The following is a 20,424-nucleotide window of genomic DNA, read 5'->3' on the forward strand; positions in this document are numbered from 1 at the left end:
AAAAAATAGAACTCATAAATACAGAGAACACACTGGTGGATGCCACAGGCAGGGTGAGGAAGGGGTGATGAAATAGGTAAAGAGGGTCAAAAGGTATAAACTTCCAGTTATGAAATCAATGAAGTCCTAGGAATATAATTTACAACATGGTGACTACAGTTAATAATACTGTATTGTATAATCAAAAATTACTAAGAGAGTAGATCTTCAAGATTATCACAAGAGGGCACCTGGATGGCTCAGTTGGTTAAGTGTCCAACTTCAGCTCAGGTCATGATCTTGTAGTTTTTGAGTTCCAGCCCTGCGTCAGGCTCTGTGCTGACAGCTCAGAGTCTGGAGCCTACTTCAGATTCTGTGTCTTCCCTCTCTCTCTGTCCCTTCCCCACTCATGCTCTCTCTCTAAAAAATCAAAATAAACATTAAAACAAATTTTTAATAAAAAATAAAAAAAAGATTATCACAAGAAAAAGAATTTGTAACTGTGTAGTGATGGATGTTAACTAGACTGTGGTGATTACTTTGCAATATATACATATATAGAATTATTATATGTGTCAATTACTTCACAGTAAAAACTAAATAAAATAAAATAAAATGAAATAAGGTCCTGACTATCAGGTCCCATCTTATCAAGTTCAATAATGGTTGAGACTTGGGGATTCAGGTTGCAGGATTAGTCAAAAAAATGTCTGAGCATGATGAAATATTCTGATCTAACATCTCTGACCCTGGCAACTCCAGGTCTTTGCAGGACACTGACAAACTTCCATGGTAGATTAGATACCACATGGCCAACATAAATTCCTAAAATTCTTCCAGAAAATGTTCCTAGGTTCTGGCAGTTCATAAACTGTTAAGATCTCCTCTAACTTACAGTACTGTACTTCCTGGAAACGCTTATTAAGAATACAGTACTGTACTTCCTGGAAACGCTGGGGCACCTGGGTAGCTCAGTTGGTTAAGTGTCCGACTTCGGCTCAGGTCATGATCTCATGGTTTGTGAGTTTGAGCCCTGCATTGGGCTCTGTGCTGACAGCTCAGAGCCTGGAGCCTGCTTTGGATTCTGTCTCCTCTCTCTGCCCCTCCCCACATGTGCTCTGTTTCTCTGTCTCTCAAAAATAAATAAATGTAAAAAAATTTTTTTAAATAAAATAATAATAAGGGCTTAGAGGCCCCTGGGTGGCTCAGTCAGTTGAGCATCAGACTTTGGCTCAGGTCATGATCTCACAGATCGTGAGTTTGAGCCCCATGTCAGGCTCTGTACTGACAGCTTAGACTCTGGAGCCTGCTTCGGATTCTGTGTCTCCCTCTCTTTCTACCTCTCCCCCACTCGCTCTCTCTCTCTCAAAAATAAATTAAAACATTTTAAGAAGTCTTAAAAAAAAAATGAATAGGGGCTCAGTTGGTAGAGCATGCAACTCTTGATCTCAGGGTCCTGAGTTTGAGCTCCACATTGGGCATAGAGTTTACTTAAAAAAAAGAAGGATAGGAGCTAATCTCAGCAGCTAATCAAGAAATCCAGTAAGAATACTGGGACTAATATCTAAGAAACTTATATCTGCAACAGAGTTTCTCAAAGTGTGATCCCCAAGCCAGCAGCATTAGCATAATCTGAGAATTTGTTAAAGATGCAAATTATAGGGCCCTGTACCCCCCCACACATTGAATCAGAAATTATGGGGGTGAGGCCCAGCATCTGTATTTAACAAGACTTCCAGATAATTCTGATGCATTATTAAAATCTAAGAACCACTGAAGAAAGGCATCATAAAAATATATTGTCAATATTACGAAGAAGTAGCGTAGGAGTAAACAATCTGGTAAACAACACACCTAAAAATTCCAAGAATATGGCAAGCTGATGGAAAAAAGTAAATCATTAGACTCTTCGTTGTTTGTTTGTTTCTTTTCTAAGAATTGGGTGCCAGTAACATATGGAAACATTTAAGTCCTCTGGTCCAAGTAGCTGGCCAGAATCTGGATCCAGATCTGGACAGAGGGCATGGGTGTTTGCAGAGGCCAGAGAAACAATCACACACACACACACACACACACACACACACACACACACACACACACACAGTTCCAGAACACCAGCAGATTTTAATATTTTATAATAGAATTGGTCATTCTCATGCTCCACCCCATACCACACCACATTGAAAACATATCCATCTGCATTAAGCACAATAGCACCCTGCCTGTGAATTTTTTTTTGCCCCCCAAATATGGCACACATTTACAAAGACGTCACTGCAGTTTATGGATCTGTGTTTTTTGCAAATGCAAGGGCCATTAATTGCATCCACAGCTGTGGCCTTCTCCATACTAGAATATGTTAGGCTTCCAGTAATGCATTCTCTGTTGAGAGCCAAACAAAATAGCCTCCTTTTGTCTGTCTTTATGTAGTGACTTCCAGAAGTTCTCAGATTCTAGCAGCACATGTAATCTGGTTCTTTAGTATTTTGTTAATAAAAATAAGAAACAAAAGGGGTACTTGGCTGGCTCAGTCAGTGGAGCCTGCAACTCTTGATTTTGGGGTCATGAGTTGGAGCCCCACACTGGGCACAGAAACTACTTTAAATAAACAAACAAACAAACAAACAAACAGATTTTAAAAGTAGGAAACAAAAACTAAACAAAAAACAAGAAATTATATCCTCCAAGATAAGCATCATTACTAACTAAAAGAGAATGGATGTTGCACTTGGTAGAGAAATACAGAACTTACAGCCATGGCCCAGTTTCAGAACCCTGGACTTAGCTCCAAGAAAATTCCTTTCTAAGCTAATTCCAAAGATTAATGAAGGATTGGATTCTACAGCCTTAGGTATCTGTGAATTCAAATGGCAGGCAAAATGGTAAAGACAGTGAAATGTACCTTTAGTGGCCCACGCCCTGCCTCCCCCTGTCTTTCTGTAACCCTCTGTCACCTCCAGGTAAACCGTCTTCAACACCCACATCCAATCAGTCAAATTACTCCCCCTTTGCAATGTCACACCCATCACCTTGACCCAAATATCTAAGGCTGTGTAAAAACAGCATTGTCAGATTTCATAAATGTGCAATGATGACTCACACTGAAAAGAGACATTTTGTCACAAGGGAAACAGAGCTTGTCAAAGAAATTCATATTAAAATCGGATAGCTCTCGAATTATAGGTCAGAGAGCTTTATTTTTAGAGATAAGTTTTAGGTTTTGTACTATTTCTCAAAAAACTAAATTTAAATAAGTGATACTTCATTTTAAAAACCATGGCTCATACTTTACTATTATGAATCCATTAAAATTTATATTTGTCAATAATTAAGACAATTTCTGTTTTCAAAGAATTTTAATTTTTAGACTCTATTCTGTTTATACTTGGAATTGAATAGCAGTTAATTTTTTTGCCCCATAAAACACTTCATTCTTTTGGATGTCTGAAATAAACCAATTTATATGTATTGTACATTCAAATACCAGTCACTTAACAGTTGGCAAAACTGAGTGCAATGCTTCATGCTGCCTTCAGTGAAGTCGACATCCTTCCCATCACTCTCAACATTGTTTAAATGTATGTTTTTAAATAGGCTGCTTCTAAGAGTCAGGTTCCCAAGTTTTCTTCGAACTTTCCTCTTCCTTCATCTCTACTTTTTTTTTTCTCTTTCTGCTTCTCCCTGACAACAAAAGGTCTAAGGAAAATAAGCCAAGGGTGAAAATATTTACAGGGTGTGATTCAGAGAGTTTCCATCTGGGACTCCTACTTGAAGGAAAGTGTGAGATTGGCGACTTTCATTTACTAGCGTTCTCCCCTCTGCCAGGTGTGGGAGGTCCTGTTGTTCTCTTCTTCATCACCTTGCCTGTGTCCTGTCACACTGCTCTGTGTGGTAACCTCTGGGCCACCCCAGGAGGAAGAGAATGATCGGATTATGAGGACAGGCAGGAACAACATGCCCCCACAGGCCTGACAGGAAAAGCAGGCAACAAAGAGCAGAACTGGCCTTGGCTCTCCCCCTTTCCCTCCCAATTACACCATCAGATAATGTTTACAGGGACCAGTAAAGCCCCTTAGAACACAGTTGATATGCCCTGTCCTACAAGGGGAAACACTTCTACCACGACCTAATGAGAGGAAGGCCCCCCAGCAGCGGGGCACCCCAGCCGAGAGTGGGGTGTGTAGGGTACAGCCAGTGTCCCGCATTTCAAGTAACTGGTAGTTTTCCATCGGACAACATAGGCCCTCCCCAAAGCGCCCAAGGTGCAACCCAGTATGCTTGGCAAAGTAACCAATTACAATTCAGCGGTTAAAAGGGACATCAGCATAACTTTCTGGGAAGGGAAGACTCCTTTAGAAAAAAAAAGAGGAAGCTACAAAGACAAAAAGAAAGAAAAAGGACCTAGAAGGAAAAGTTCAGCAGACTTGGCAGGGAAACTATAAAACTCAGAACTCTAAAAGAACAGAAAACTATCTTGTATAGATACGGGATAACTATGACTTCTTAGAAGAGAAGAAAAAGTGAATCACAGTTTTCAGTCCTGGAGAGCCATTTTACAATTCACTCAAAAAGGAAGAAGGCCAGGGTAAAAAATGAAAGGTTTAGAGGGTTATACAAGGAAAAGAACCCACTGACAGCACAGATTGATGTAAAACAAAATGAGTTATAGAGTAGTTGCAGGACTGAACTATTTAGAGAAACATAAAAAGTGAATTTAAAAAATCTTCATCAAATAGCACCTACTATAACACTCTATAGTTACTTTCCTGCTTTGTGGAGCTGTTACAATGATCAAATGAGATAATACACCTGGGCCAGACTGGGAAAGAGCTCTTCTGGTTCTTTCCATTCAAGCAGATTTGCTGAATGAAGCCTCCCCATTCTCAACTATTTTAAAAATAGCATCTAGTAGGGGTTCCTGGGTGGCTTAGTCAGTTAAGTGTCTGAGTTCAGCTCAGGTCACATCCTTGCAGTTCATGAGTTTGAGTCCTGAGTCAGGCTCTGTGCTCACAGCTCAGATTCTGTGTCTCCTTCTCTCTCTGCCCTGCCCCTTCTTGCACATTCTCTCTCTCTCTCTCTCTCTCTCTCAAAGATAAATAAACATTGAAAAAGAAATTTTTAAAAAATGGCATCTAGTCTAACCCCAGGACAAGCCTGTAAGGTTGGTAGGAAACATAATGGTGTTCGATTTTACGCGAAGGTCCACGGAAGCCAAAGGTGCAGGGTCCTAGGTCACAGAGTTAGCCAGTTAGATGGTGTGAAACATAAACTCCCTGTAAAAGCATTTTTGAAAGATATTAGTGCTAGTTCCCACATCAGGAAATTCATTCACAATATGCCTTATCATAATAAGGGTGGGGAAAGAAAGAAACAGAAGAACTCTCTGATCTAGTTCATTTACTTGGGAAAATGAGTATATCCTGTGACATCTTCCTAGCATTTGAGAATCTGGGGCACTCATTCTATTCGGGAATATTTGCTCAATTGTTTTCATATAACCACTCTCAAAAAACAGAGCTAATAAACCAAAACACACTGTGTCGCATTCATTGCACTGAAACAAAAGGCTGCCTTTTCAACATGACAGATAACTGCAATGAAATGTTTTCTGAATAAATATTTTTGGTTTGCTAAGTCACACAGCCAGCTTTCATATTATGCATCAAAACAATCTTTCCCAAGTTAAAAAAAAAATAAGTAACCACAGCTTCTTCGTAAATAAAACGTTAAGCCAACATGAACCTGAGTTTCTCTCGAGGGTAGACTTAAGAGCAAGGGTAGAGTTTGACAACTGATTCTACATGCATCTGTTATAATTAATAAAGGTAATGTCAATGATGAAATTTTTTTTAATGTTTATTTATTTTTGAGACAGAGAGAGACAGAGCATGAACGGGGGAGGGTCAGAGAGAGAGGGAGACACAGAATCTGAAGCAGGCTCCAGGCTCCGAGCTGTCAGCACAGAGCCCGACGCGGGGCTCGAACTCAGGGAGGGTGAGATCATGACCTAAGCCGATGTCGGACGCTTAACCGACTGAGCCACCCAGGGCCCAGTGATGAAATTTCTTAAATAATAACTAACTCTAGATCATTAGGTGTTTGAGTATTCAGATTACAAGATAACAGGAAAGGGCCAAGAAAACCAGTGGTAAATAACTACCCAAGTGCATCAATACCTCTGAATAAAAATGCAGGAGGACAAAAGGAAGCAGATCATGGAGAGAAGGAACTGGCAGGGCTATGGACCAGTCATTAAGATTCACTTACTCTGTGATAGTTTGCAGAGTAAATAGTTTCAATGCAATGGAAACTGATTCACAAAGAAATTAAGTGACCTGTCCAAGATTAAATAAAAGTAGAAGACAAGATTTGAATTCAGATATCTCAAGATTCCAAAGCTCAAATGAGCTTTGAGTGCATAGGTCTGCACCTATCCACCTCTCCCTGCTTATCTTCCTCTCTCCTGGCTCACGTCCTCCAGCTTCAGTTACTCCAACAGGACAAATTCTTTCCTTCACCACCACAACTAACCTGCCTTTACTTTAGCTTAGGAAACTCTTGTGCCCACTCTACCTTGCTGGCACTTCCTCATCTTTCAGTTCTCAGCATAAAGAATCACTTCCTTGGGTGGGGCTCCTGGGTGGTGCAATCAGTTAAGCGTCTGACTCCTGATCTCAGCTCAGGTCACGATCTCGTGGTTTGTGGGTTCGGCGCCCATGTCCAGCTCTTTGCTGGTGGTGGGGTGCCTGCTTGGGATTCTGTCTCTCCTTCTCTATGCTCCTTCCCCACTGTGCTCGCTCTCTCAAAATAAATAAACTTAAAAAAATTTTTTTAAAAGAACCACTTCCTCAGAAAGTGGCACCCCAATCCCAAAAGTGATCCTCTGGTATATGTCTTCATAGCACTCAAGTCTTTTCAAGTTCATCCATCATGTTTTATAATCACACATGTGATGCTACCTTCCCCAATAACCTGCAAGCTTCAGCAGCGCAGAGACCACAGCTGTTTGCTCTTTATGCTCTACCAAGGAACTAGCACACTGCCCAATACACAACATGCAGTCAATAAATATTTCTGAGTGAAAGTGAGACACGGGAACTCTCTCAAATTATCCATTATCTAAAATGACCCCAATCCTAATCTTTCCAGGGTTAAGTTAGCCAAGAGCATTTAGAATTTATGGTGGTAGGAGACTTCTACAGGCCATTGCTGGTGCACCACTATGGGATGTTAACAATGCGAAAAGAGGCTATTACCCACTTTATCAAAAACGCACCTATCAAAATACAGAGCAGAAAGCTACGGAAACCTAATGGTCCTGAAGCCCATCACCATGCTGAGAAATCAGCACTGTCCTGGGGATTGACAGTCACTCCCTTGACCAAGAAGCCAGGCTTTTCCACATTATTGTCACAGGCGGGGTCATAGCGTGTCTGTTCTCAGTTACCACAAGACAGTCTGATTAAACTGTGTCAAGTCTCATTACCAGCTCTTCAACATTAATTACTACCAACACATCCAGGCTTAACTCTTTTTGGGTTTTATACTTAAAGGCACAGCCTGACCCCCTAATGATGTTCCTAATTTTTATTCTGGGCTTCACTTACAACATAATTGGCTTAGGTAACTTCCCGTGAGTGAAAAGGTAATGCATCCTAGTTAAACGAGGATTGAAGAGCCAGTCGAAATACCTCAGTTTTCATTCAGTTCTGTTACCAGTTCTGTAATGCACTTGGAGGCCACATAATTTTGACCTCCCCCAACTTAATTATCTTAACTTACCCATCTGTAAAATTATAATCATCACTCTGACAGACTTATAGTTAGTCAGGGCTTCTAAGATTCTCAGAGACATCAGGGTGATGGACCCTTGCTCTAATTCTGCAGCTCTAAGGCCAGAAAGGTCTCAGACCGGACTGCGCTAGCCTAGGGAGAATAAATGTGTCAAAGAGGGTGTGGTGCTCCCTTAAGCAGCACATATAATAAAACTGGAATAATTCAGAGATTAGCACAGCCCCTATGCAAGGATGACATGCAAATTTGCAAAAATGTTCCATATTTTTGAAACTAGAAAGAAAAAAGAAGACGGTATGTTGATGCTTATTTTATACCAGTCTCTATGGTCAATTTTTGTAACACTGAGATTGATGATCTGATCATAAAGATCCAGCTGGGTTTGGGTGGGTGAGGGTATTGGTTCTGCCTATTCCCCCCAGTGACACTTCCTACATGTCCCAATGTGCACCTCAGCCATTCAGCCTTAATTATAGGCAATGATAGTGAAGCCCTCTCCGGAAGAGCCAGAGGCTTACACAGTATGTCTATAATGGAGAACAGTGTTGATCTTTTCACTGTGTACCACTTTCTTCTATCTGCATTAGTTAGATAAAGACACCTTGACTTATTTCCTAGGAAGTATCTTTGTCTGGTCTCCATATCAGTCAGCACCTACTGTTGATACTTGTCAAATGGTGGTAACATAGAGTCAAATATGCTTTGGAAATATTTAAAGTATTTCACAAATATAAGTGATTTCTGCAACCCTCTACAAAGCTGAATTTTATCTTTAATTTCTTCCCTATAATGAATAGATACAATATGGTATGTGCAATAGGCTCAAATTCAGACTTTCCTGTTGCTTATAGGTTTTGTATCTTTAGAGAAGTCACACTCTCTCAGCACCCAAGTATCTTCATCTGAAAAGTGGAAATTGAATAATAGTATTATCTTATCTCATAAGGTTGTCCTGAAGGCAAAATATATATGGGAAATAGGTAGTGCTGTGTTAGTCCTTTTAAGGTGCTAATATTTGATATTTGTTAATGTTTACTTATTTTTAAGAGACAGAGACAGAGTGTGAGTGGGAGAGGGGCAGAGAGAGGGAGACACAGAATCTGAAGTGGGCTCCAGGCTCCCAGCAATCAGCACAGAGCCTGATGCGGGGTTCGAACCCACAAACCACGAGATCATGACCTGAACCAAAGTTGGACATTTAATCGACTGAGCCACCCAGGTGCCCCCGAAGGTGCTAATATTTGAACGTGAAATCAGTAACCCAAAGTTTAAGAGAAGTAAATGAATTTAAAAGCTCTGTATCTATCAGAATATTTTATGCTGAAAATAACACAGAATTGAATTCAAACTGGCTTAAATAATAATGGGAATTCATTGGCACCTGTAACAAAAAGTCCAGAGGAAAAGTAAGCCTCAGGCATTGTTCACATAAGATCTGGCTAGACTTCTCTGCAGCTTTCCTGGCTCTGCCTTACTCCCTATGTTGCCTCTTCTTCTGGCTGGCTTCTCCCACTGTTGAAAGATGCTTGCAAGCAGCTACCAGGGCAACACAATTTCTCCTTAACATCCAGGGAAGAGACAACATGACACCTCACAATGAACAAGAGTCCCAGCTTTGGAGAGCCTCAAACTAGCCATTGTAGACAGGTGAATGCCATGCACTGATGTGTAAAACTGGGGAGACTCATTAGCGAGGTGTTATACATGGGGAAAGGTGATAGGAACATCACACAGACAACCGCAATGTCCATTATAGTAACACAATAAATCCTTAGTGAGTAGCAATGCACTGCAAAATTGTTGTTGTTGTTGTTGTTAAGGAAATAAAATACCTATGAAGAAATGTTGAATTCTGAGGTTTCTAGGATCCCAGATGGCAGGGAGTAGGAGTGAGGAAGGAGCTAACAAGGACTCTGCACAACAGAAATCTCAAAGTGTGAGCCTGCTCAGGAGGAAGTCTACTATCCCTTAGGGGCAACCAGAGAGGAGCACCACTGGCTTCAAGGCTGCTCTGAAGCCCCCAGAAGTGAGAATCGTGGCACAGTCCTTTCCTCCAACTCCTACAGATCTGGAGAAGCTACAGTGCTGGAGAAGCACTTAAAGTTCCACTTCTTACTTCTCCACAGGAAATCCACAAACACTCCATCTACCACTGGAAAGGTGAAAACATCAACACAAACTCCATCTCTGTTTAGAAAAACAGTAAAAGCCCCAGGAAAAATCTCTTAAGATGATTTCCCTTTGCCTAAATAAAGCATTTGATTGCATCTTGGGACTCATTTGATTGTAAGGAATTGAAATCCACTCAAATACTTAAGAAAAAGGGAATTCATAGAATGAATACCACATATCTCCCAGCCAGGAAGTACAACTGGCCTCAAAAGGGAATAGGGGCATGTGGCTGGCCCAGTGGGTGGAGCATGCGACTCTTGATCTCAGGTCTGTGGGTTTGAGCCCCACATTGGGTGTAGAGATTACTTTAAAATAAAAATTTTTTAAAAAGGGAATGATCACTTGACCAGAAGTAAACGCCCATTTAATTTACTCTTCTCTCTGTCATGACCAACTTTCCTGGCTTAACTTGTCCATGGGTCAACCTTGGCTTCATATATTCCTTATTCAAGAGCCACTGCTACAATGCTAAGTGGTTTCTATAAGCCAGTTTCAAATTTCTTGGAGAAAGAGCCCACTGTTAATCTAGGTTCAGATGTCTGTCCTTGGTCAATCAGCGGAGTCATCTGGGAAGGTCTGCTGCCCATGTAGGAAGGGTTTTATCAGTGGGCTTTGAGAAGGGGAGTGAGAAAGAAGGTCAAAATGACCAATATGCATATACTGGACATGTCAGTCCTCTCCTCTTCTATCAAAGTACAGTCAGTGTTACATGATTTCATAAAAACATCAGAAACCAGTAGAGGAACACAGAATAAGTCTAGATAACCAGTCTCTCAGCTTGGCCCCATTCTGTCTTTGTATGTATTCTTTACACAGCCTAATTTCTTAGTGCTGCATTTTTTTCACCTGCCAAATAAAGATAATGATACTTGTTCTTATAACTCATAGGATTATAGAAAATGTAAAGAAATAATAGATATGAAATTACTTTAAAACATTACAATGATGCTATTTATACTCTGAACACTATAAAGCGTGTCTTTTAATTTCAAGTCAAATCACACTGTTTCCAAGGAAATACAAGTTCAAGGATTGTTTTGTCAAATCAGCCATTTGGGGTTAATCCCCCTAGGTAGTAGATACACATCTTATGTCTTCCAATTAACTGCGTAATGGAGTGTGTTATAGTTACACTGTTACACAGCATACACACTTAGCAGATACATGGGAGGAGAGGAAATGAAAGACAGAAAAGTAGAAACAAACAAAAACAAAAAATAACAACAAAGTAAAAACAATAAAGAAAGCTCACCCCTAAAAACCAAAAATAGATACAGTAATAACAGTCTGCGGTGATATTGTTCCTTGTCCACTAAAAACAAAAACAAGAAATAGGGGGGCACCTGGGTGGTTCAGTTGGCTATGATGCCAAATCTTTATTTCGGCTCAGGTCATGAGTTCAGGCCCCACATCAGGCCCTAAGCTCACAGCAAGGAACCTGCTTTGGATCCTCTGTCTCCTTTTCTCTGCCCCTCCCCCACCCATGCTCACTCTCTCTCTCTCAAAAATAAATAAAAAAACAAACACATAAAAAGACAAAATAGGCTGCAAATGAGGAATTTAGATTCAATATGAGAGGAATTCCCAGGAATGAGGACTTACTCCCTCCTATGCAGCGGATGATGTATCCTTTGACTGCAGAATTTTGTTGTGTTCATCTTTGTTTCCCTAGCAGCCACGGCACCTGCCACTGTAGGCACTCAGTCCATATTTTTGATGACATGACAGTTCAGAGATTGAGAAGGGCAGCAACAGATACCCAGCCATTCTTGTCTCTTGTCTCTGTGATCTTGATTCAGCAAACAATCCATTTATAGACACAATTAATAAGACAACTGAAGCAAAGTACACCCTAAGTGGCTATGATATTAAGGAATTAATAATTTTTTTAGGTATGACAATACTAATGTGGTTGTATTTAAAAAGCAAGTCCTTATCTTGGAGAAAGACCTTTAGAAATTACGTATTATAATATCTAGGGTTCCTTCAAAATAATCAGAGGTAATGGCATGAAAGAAACCAAAATGGCCATGAATTGATCATTGTGCAAGTTGGGCAATAGATGAAGTGTTCACTATAATATTGTGTGTACTTTTTGCACATGTTTGAAAATTTCTGTAACAATGATCTTTTTAAAAAGGAAAGAAATATAAAACACCAAATGCAACTCATGGGCTTAATGCATAATCTGAATTAGCTTTGGTCATGTAACAGCTTTTATTATAATTACAATACTGTTGATCTTAAAAAGCTCAATCTAAAAACAGCTAAAATGTGTGCTTTTCTTCTGCCATCCATGAAAATGATTTTCAGTACCAATTAAATTTCAAATAATTGTGGCTGTTCAGGGTAATTTAAAGCTTAGCAAATCTCACTGCTACGTTTGTCATAGTTGACACAGCATTCCTATTAAAGATGTTCTTTAGTGTGAAATGTTGGTCAAGCAATTTAAATAATTTTATTTCAAAATTTCTAAAGATATTGGCCAAATCTTCACTCATGCTTTCTGCTTTCAAAGGTTAAAGAAATTGTCAAATGAAAGCATTTCTATATATTCTTTAAAACTGTTGTTGAAGACAATGGCCTTTACATTGTTTACAGCTCTTTATATATGTTCCAAATCAGCATTCTTTTTATAACTCAGTTCTATAAAAAAAAAAAGCTCATGTTTTGAGGAGGCAAAATCCTTTTAATCATTCAATAAATAGTATAGTGTGTGTGTGTGTGTGTGTGTGTGTGTGTGTGTGTGTATTTATACATATATTCTGTTTAGCCTTCCAGGAAATTCAAAGCTAAATTCAAGTATTCTCTGTTTTTTTTAATGTGTCCCCTTTTCTTTGACACGGTTTAAACATTTTTTTGTATTTATGAGTCACTTATTGTAAAATCATATCATATCATTTAGAATTAGTAATAACATGTCATTGGTGCACATTTTATCCACATTTTAACACCTTTCAAATTAGTATGCATCTTACAATCAATATAGTTCTCCTAGAAGCATTTTTTTCTTATATAAAATTACAAGAATAATAATGAGTCTTATATTTTATTGCAGCCCAGATTTGCAAAATATTAAAATGTCTTCAACAATTATTCTGTAACATGAAAATACCACCATAGCAGAGCAGTAAAAACTAAGGCTGGAAGTAAGTCTTATTAAATACTTCAATTCATATATGCCATATTTCAAAGAGCTGTATCTTTGTGTAATGTGGGAGAGGAAGATGGCAGCAGAGTAAAAGGACCTAGGTTCACCTCATTCCACAGATACATTTAGATAACTATCAAATAATCCTGAATACCCCAGAAAGTGACCTGAAGACTGGCAGAATAAACTCCACAACTAAAGGTAGAGAAGAGGCCACATCAAAGAAGGTAGGAAGTGTGGAGCCAAGGTTTGGGAGAGAAGCAGATCCTGGCCACTGCTGTGGGGAGGGAGCTGTAGTTGCAGAGAAGGATGAGAAACTAGCACACAGGGGTGTGCATGGGGAAGGCAACTCCACATAACAACTGGTTTGGATAGCAAGAGAGGCTGAATTTTGTGAGATCTTGCAACCAGCGAGGCTTAAGCCTGGAGTTCTAAAGGTCAATGGATTTGGCTCTGGGAGAGCCTAGAGGTGCTGGGGAAGCTCCTGAAGAGAAGACAAGGCAAACAACCTGTGGACATACAGCCTAGAAACAGCAATCTGAAGAGTGCCTGGTGCACACAGTGGGGACGTTATTTGCTCTTCTTGGAGCTGCCACAGACAGGCAATGTTCATGAAGAGAGTTTTCTGGGAACAAAGGAACTGGCCAGTGCTATTTCCCTCTCCCACCCATCAGCATAACCACAGGGCCACCTGTGGGGACAAGAGCAGCACTGGACACTTGCTACCTAACTTGCTCAACCACATCTCCCAATGGGGAATTTTACAGAGTCTCAGTTCTCGTCCTGTTGGCAACAGGTTTCATTTCACATGCAGACCGAAGCACACCTAGTTAAAATGTGCCACATTCAGGCTAGGGACAAAACACTATCCACAATGGGCAAAGAGAGCCTCTGCAGATGGCTGTCCTGAAGGATAAAGCAGTCAGCAAACAACAGCAGAGTGCATGCAGCACAGATTGGAGACACTCACAGAAGTGCCAGGCCCTGAGGAACAGGGGACACCATACTGCAGGACACTACAGGGCCTCTTCTTCATTAAGCCATTACCTCAATAACAGGATATATAGTTTACTTTCCTAAAACAGAAACAGGCACAGAGACTTAAACAAAATGAGAAGACAGAGAAATTTGTCCCAAATGAAAGAAAAGAACAAGGCCACAGCCAAAGATCTAAGCAAAAGAGATGTAGTAACATGGCTGATGGAGAATTTAAAGCAATAATCATAAGGATACTCACTGGACTTAAGAGTGGAGGACATCAGTGAGACTTTTAAGACAGAAATAAAGAATAACATAGCAGAGATAAAGGGCTCAATAAACAAAATGAGAAACACTCCTGATAGAATGAAAAGCAGACTGGAAAAAGCAGAGGAATGAATTAAGGAGTAGAGTATAGAAGATAGAGTAAAAAGTAATCATGCTGACCAAAAGAGAGAAAAAAAGAATTATGCTACATGAGAATAGACTTATAGAATTCAGTGTTTCCATAAAATATAATAACATTCATATTACAGGAGTCCCAGAAGAGAGAGAAAAGGGGTCAGAGAATTTATTTGAAGAAATAATAGCTGAATACTTCTCTAATCTGGGGGAGGAAACACATACCCAGATCCAGGAGGCACAGAAAACTCCCATAAAAATCAACAAAAGCTGAGCCACACCAAGACATTTTATAATGAAAATGTCAAAATTACAGTGACAAAGAAAAAATAATAAAAGTAGCAAGACAAAATAAGACAGTTACATACAAAGGAAACCCCATAAGGCTATCAGCAGATTTATCAGTAGAAACTTTCCAAGCTAGAAAGGAGTGCCATGATATACTCAAAAGTGCTGAATGAGAAAAACCTGCGGCCAAGAAGCCAAGAATACTCTATCCAGCAAGGCTATCATTCAGAATAGAAGCAGAGATAAAGGGTTTCCCAGATAAACAAACACTAAAAGAGATCATAACCACTAAACCAGTCCTGCATGAAATATTATAGAGGATGCTTTTGGGGCATCTGAGTGGCTCAGTTGGTTAAGTGTCTGACTCTTGATTTCGGCTCAGGTCATTATTTCATGGTCATGAGATGGAGCCCTACATTGGGCTCCACATTAAGTGTGGAACCTGCTTAAGATTCTTTCTCTCCCTCTCCCTCTGCCCCTCCACTCACTGCCTCCTCTGAAAAAAAGAAAAAAAAGAGAGAGAGAGAGAGAGAGAGAGACTCTTTGAGTGGAAAAGAAAGGCCAAAAATGACATTATGAATATGGGAAACAAAAAAGTAATAAAAATGAATATTTCCGTAAAAAATCAGTCAAGGAACTCACAAAATAAAAGGATTTAAATATGACACCATACCCCTAAAACATGAAGAGGAGTAAACAGTGGGTTCAAACTTAAATGACCATCAACTTAATATAGACTGCTATATGCAAAAGATGTTAGATACAGACCTAATGGTAACAATAGGTGTCATACTGACATGAAAGAATAAACAGAAATAAATCCAAATATATCACTAAAGAAAACCAGAATATCATGAAAGAAAAAAAGACATGAAAGGATCAGAGAAGAATCACAAAAATAATCACAAAACAAGTAACAAAATGGGAATAAATACATATCTATCAGTAATTACACTGAATGTAAATGGACTAAACACTCCAAATCAAAAGACACAGGGTAATAGAATGGATTAATGAACAAACAAACAAATAAGACCCAACAATATGCTGCCTATAAGAAACTCTTATCAGACCTAAAGACATCTGCAGATTGAAAGTGAGGGGATGAAGAAACATTTATCACGAAAATGGATGTCAAAAGAAAGCTTAAGTAGCAATATATTGGACAAACTAGACTTTAAAACAAAGACTGTAACAAGAGACAAAGAAGGGCACTATATCATAATAAAGGGGACAATTCAAGAAGAAGATATAACAATTATAAATATTTGTGCACCTACTATGAGAGCACCCAGCTAAATAAAATAGTTAATAACAATCAAAAAGGAATTAATCTATAATAATACAATAATTGTAGGGTACTTTAACACCCCACACACACTTATAAACTTGTATCAATGGACATCTTAGCAGAAAATCAGCAAGGCAACAATGGCTTTGAACAACAAACTGGACCAAAGGAATTTAATGGACATATTAGAACATTCCCTGCTAAAACAGCAGAATATGCATTCTTTTCAAGTGCATATGGAACATTCTCCAGACTAAATCATCTATTATATCACAAAACAAGTCTCAAAAATTTTAAAAATATTGAAATCATACCACGCACCTTTTCTGACCACAATACTATGAAACTAGAAGTCAACCACAAGAAAAATCTGGAAAGACCACAAATATGTGAAGGTTAAATAACATGCTACTAAACAATGAATGGGCCAGCCAGGATGTCATTGAAGAAATAAAGAAGTATATTGAAAAAAATGAAAATGAAAACACAAGTATTCAAAACCTTTGGGACTCAGTAAAAGCAGTTCTAAGAGGGAAGTTTAAAGCAATACAAGTGTACCTCAAAAAGCAAGAAAAATCTCAAAGAAATAACCTAACCATATATCTAAAGGAGCTAGAAAAATAATGACAAATGAAGACTAAAGACAGCAGAAGGAAGGAAATAATCAAGATGATAGCATAAATAAATGATACAGAAATAAAAAAAAAAAACAATAGAACAGATCAATGAAACCAGGAACTGGTTCTTTGAGAAAAATCAATAAAATTGATTAGTCTCCAGTCAGACTCATCAACAAAAAAAGAGAAAGGACCTAAATTTTTAAAATCATGAATGAGACAGGAGAAATAACAGCCAGTCCCACAGATATACAATCATAAGAGAATATTATGGAAAATATATGCCAACAAATTCGACAATCTGGAAGAAATGGATAAACTCCTAGAAACATATAAACTACCAAAACTGAAACAGGAAGAAATAGAAAACTTGAACAGACTGATAACTAGTCTCTTTTAGCAAAGAAACTGAATTAGTAATCAAAAATTCTCCCAACAACCAAAAGTCCAGGGCCAGATGGTTTCACAAGTGAATTCTACCAAACATTTAAAGAAGAGTTAATACCTGTTTTTCTCAAATTATTTCAAAAAATAGAAATGGAAGGAAAATTTCCAAACTCATTCTATGAGACCAGTATTACCCTGATTCCAAAAGCATAAAAGTCTTCCCTAAAAAAGAGAATTACAGGCCAATATCCCCGATGAACATGGATGCAAAAATTCTCAACAAGATACTAGCATATTGGATCCAAAAGTAAATTAAAAGAATCATTCATATGCTCAAATGGGATTTATTCCTGGGCTGTAAGAGTGGTTCAATATTCGCAAATCAGTCAACGTGATACACCACATTAATGAAAGAAAGGAATAAGAACCATATGATCCTCTAAATAGATGCAGAAAAAGCACTTAACAAAGTACAATAGCTTTCATGATAAAAACCCTCAACAAAGTGGAAACAGAGGGAACATACCTCAAGATAAAAAAGATGATAGAGCTAAGATCATCCTCAATGGGGAAAAACTTAGAGATTTTCCTCTATGGTCAGGAACAAGACAGGGACATCCACTGTCAACAATGTTATTCAACATAGTACTGAAAGTCCTAGTCTCAGAAATCAGACAATAAAAAAAAAAAAAGGTATCCAAATTGGCAAGGAATAAGTCAAACTTTCACTATTTGCAGATGTCATGACTCTATATAGAAAACCCAAAAGACTCCACCAAAAAATTGCTAGAAAATTGCTTTATTGATTTCAATAAAGTCACAGGATATAAAACCAACATACAGAAATATGTGACATTTCTATACACCAATAATGAAGCACCAGAAAGAAATCAAGGAATCAATCCCATTTACAATTGCACCAAAAATCATAAGATACCTAGGAATAAACCTAACCAAAGAAGTAAAAGATCTATACTCCTAACACTATAGAACACTAAAGAAAGAAATTGAAGAGGACACAAAGAAATGGAAAAACATTCCATGCTCATGGGTTGGTAGAATAAATACCATGGAAATATCTATATTACCCAAAGCAATCTACACATTTCATGCAATCTCTATAAAAATATCAACAGTATTCTCCACAGAACTAGAACCAACAATCCTAAAATTTGTATGGAACCAGAAAAGACCCTGAATAGCCAAAACAATTTTGAAAAAGGAAAGCTGGAGGCATCACAGTTCTGGACTTCAAATTATATAACAAAGCTGTATGGATCAAAACAGTATGGTACTGGCACAAAAATAGATACATAGATCCATGGGACAGAATAGAAAACCCAAAAATAAACCTACAACTGTATAGTTAACTAATCTTTGACAAAGCAGGAAAGAGTATCTAATGGTACAAAGACAGTGTCTTCTACAAACAGTGTTAGAAAAACTAAACAGCAATATGCAAAAGAATAAAACTGGACCACCTTCTTTTACCATACACAAAAATAAATTCAAACTGGATGAAAGGCCTAAATGTGAGACCTGAAACCATAAAAATTCTAGACAAGAACATAGGCAGTAACTTCTTTGACACTGCCCATAGCAACTTTTCTAGATAGGTCCCCTGAGGCCTATGGCAAGGGAAACAAAAGCAAAAAATATACTAATGGAACTATATGAAAATAAAAAGCTTCTGCACGGCAAAGGAAACAGTCAACAAAATTAAAAGGCAATCAATAGAATGGGAGAAGATATTGGCAAATGACATATCCAATAAAGGGTTAGCATTCAAAATATTAAAAACTCAGACAATTCAACACACACACACACACACACACACACACACACACACACAAATAATCCAATTAAAAAATGGACAGAAGGGGCACCTGGGTGGCGCAGTCGGTTAAGCGTCCAACTTCAGCCAGGTCATGATCTCGTGGTCCGTGAGTTCGAGCCCCGCATCAGGCTCTGGGCTGATGGCTCAGAGCCTGGAGCCTGTTTCCGATTCTGTGTCTCCCTCTCTCTCTGCCCCTCCCCCGTTCATGCTCTGTCTCTCTCTGTCCCAAAAATAAATAAAAAACGTTGAAAAAAAAATTAAAAAAAAAAATGGACAGAAGACATGAACAGACATTTCTCCAAAGAAGACATACAGATGGCCAACAGACACATGAAAAGGTGCTCAACATCACTCATCATCAGGGAAATACAAATCAAAACCATGATACCACCTCACAACTGTCAGAATGGCTAAAATTGACAACACAAGAAACGAGTGTTGGCAAGGATGTAGAGAAAGGGAAATCCTCTTAGACTGTTGGTGGGAATGCAAACTGCTGCAGCCACTGTGGAAAACAGTATGGAGGTTCCTCAAAAATTTTTAAAAAAATAGTGGGGTTCCTGGGTGGCTCAGTCAGTTAAGCATCCAACTTTGGCTCAGGTCATGATCTCATGGTTCACAGGTTCAAGCCCCATGTCAGGCTCTGTGCTGCAGCTCAGAGCCTGAAGCCTGCTTCAGATTCTGTGTCTCTCTCTGTCTCTGCCCACTCCCACCCATGCTCTGTCTGCCACAAATCGATAAAAATGTTTAAAATTTTTTTAAAAATTTAAAAATAGAACTACACGGTGATTTAGCAATTGCACTACTAGGTATTTACCCAAAGAATACAAAAACACTAATTCGAAGGTATACATGACCCCTGATGTTTATAGTATCATTGTTTATGGTAGCCAAATTATGGAAAAGAGCTCAAATGTCCATCTACCGATGAATGGATAAAGAAGAGGTGATATCTATATACAATGGAATATTACTTGGCCATCAAAAAGAATGAAATCTTGCCATTTGCAATGACGTGGATGCAGCTAGAGAGTATAATGCTAAGTGAAATAAGTCAGTGAGAGAAAGACAAATACCATATGATTTCACTCATATGTGGAATTTAAGAAACAAAACAAAGGGGCAAAGGGACGAGAGAGAGAGAGAGAGGCAAACCAAGACCAGACTCCTAAGTAAAGAGAACAAACTGATGGTAACCAGAGGGGAGGAGGGGAGGGGGATGGATGAAATAGGTGATGGGGATTAAGGAGCACACTTGTGATAAGCACCAGTTGATTAAAATAAAAACTTTTTTTAAAAAAGTATATAATCCTAAAAAAAAAGTATATAATCCTGCCAATAAATAAGTACCATGTTAAAAATAAAATAAAAATTGATGTATAATGAAAAAATTGGCTTTTGCTACACACAATTATTTGGAAACATTTTGTTTCCAGCTTACACTCTTTGTTCCAGTAGAAAATGTTATGTGAGCTTCACATTTTAGCAACAGTGTCAATTTATAATTCCCCAGAACCACATGTAGAGA

General features: G+C 38.6%; 1 non-coding gene across 1 annotated transcript; it reads left to right on the forward strand.

Moving 5' to 3' along the window:
• Positions 1–7,937: 7,937 nt before the first annotated feature.
• Positions 7,938–8,042, forward strand: LOC113601735 (U6 spliceosomal RNA). The gene has a single exon (XR_003423009.1). It is a non-coding gene; the product is annotated as a U6 spliceosomal RNA (small nuclear RNA).
• Positions 8,043–20,424: the final 12,382 nt, after the last annotated feature.

Source organism: Acinonyx jubatus, chromosome B3 (genome assembly GCF_027475565.1).
Source record: "Acinonyx jubatus isolate Ajub_Pintada_27869175 chromosome B3, VMU_Ajub_asm_v1.0, whole genome shotgun sequence".
Lineage (NCBI taxonomy): Eukaryota > Metazoa > Chordata > Mammalia > Carnivora > Felidae > Acinonyx > Acinonyx jubatus.